Below are 1442 nucleotides of genomic sequence, written 5' to 3'. Positions count from 1 at the left end.
GGATCTGAAAACTCGCTAAATATAGCGTTAAAGTGACAAAAAGGCCGTGTGTGCGTGTTTTTTCCTTTTGCGTGAGAAATACAAAGTGTGGCGTGTGAGGACCAAATGCGGGACTTTTGGCTGTCCTGCACAGGATGATGCGGGACACGGGACGGGGAGGGGGTAAATACAGGACGGTTGGCAAGTATGCGAGTGTTAAAATAAAAAAATAAATAAATAAAAAACCCTTATGCATTGTGACATGTCATACTCAGAGTATACCTGGGAGGTGACTCTCAGCTACAGCTACTATAAATCTAATCTCAATTTATGCAAAATTGATTCAGTAATAGCCATTTTTTGTGTTAGCTAATGTTGCTTAGCTGTGGAAAGAGCTTTGGAAATCCATCCCTTGACTTGTGCTTTTCACTAAGTCGTTCTTTTGTCTTCATGATGTCATGGTAGCCAGAAAAACTATTGAATAGACCTTCCAGACCCAGGTGCTGTTATGCTGGTATTCTGGACCATAGTTGAATTAGGACAATCACTTTAAAGGGGGGGGTGAATATTTGTGCAATCCCTTATTTTGCATCACAGAATTTTATTTAATTGGCGTTACTTTGTAGAAGTTAGTTTCACTTTGTCGATGAAGAGGGTTTTTCATGGTTAGAAACACTTAATAGCAATAAAAGGATAAAACATCCGTGGGGGTTAGCATTTAACAATAAATCTTTTTCAGAGAAAAGAAGAAATTTTCCATTTCAGCCTTATGACGACCTGATAATTATCTTCTTTGGAGAACGTTCCGTCTTATGTTTTGTACAACTTTCAGGGACTTGAAGAAGATAAAATTGGTATCAACTTTTCTATCAAGATTATCTGTTAAAGTGCATCGCTGTCAGCCCAGTTAGTCTTGCTCTGTTGAAGTTTTATTTGTACTCGAGTTAACTCTTTACTGTTCTTGCCTGCGTCTCTGTGAGTCTCAATGCAGTCTTAGCGAACACAAGTATGGCGAAAACGCAGTCAAATTTCCAGATACGGAACAAAGATTTGGTGTTTTCAGAGCTGAGACTCATCCGCGTCTTATGTTCCGATAGCTAACTGCATAAGATCTGTGTTTGAAACTTTGCCATTAAAATGCACTTGCAAGCAGCAATGAACAGCCATTGCACCTTAATCAATCCCTCCAGGATTTCGTGGAGCATTTTCCGAAAAGTTGCAATTTTTTTTTTACTAAAATCAATAAACAACCATAACTTTTAATATATAAACCAATAATACTTCCTAGTTTTGTAAGATAATTCCTAACAAACATTGACATTCTCAAAAGGTGCTTTATTTGAGAACTTTGATAGCTTCTAAACTGACATTCATGAGCATTTCTGGATTGTCCCTGGTCTGCAGCTCTCCTCACATGTTTTGCAGACACAAAGTGTTTGTCGATGCGTTTATGTTCCATGATT

The 1442-nt window shown here is 38.1% G+C and overlaps 1 protein-coding gene across 1 annotated transcript in view; it reads left to right on the top strand.

Moving 5' to 3' along the window:
• sult4a1 (sulfotransferase family 4A, member 1) overlaps positions 1-1442 on the top strand; it is a gene marked incomplete in the record, with an annotated part of 18278 nt that overhangs the window by 7979 nt on the left and 8857 nt on the right.

The sequence above is a fragment of the Kryptolebias marmoratus genome, linkage group LG1 (genome assembly GCF_001649575.2).
Source record: "Kryptolebias marmoratus isolate JLee-2015 linkage group LG1, ASM164957v2, whole genome shotgun sequence".
Lineage (NCBI taxonomy): Eukaryota > Metazoa > Chordata > Actinopteri > Cyprinodontiformes > Rivulidae > Kryptolebias > Kryptolebias marmoratus.
Note: the sequence above shows the minus strand (reverse complement) of the source record. Positions and strands in the feature narration are given on the sequence as shown.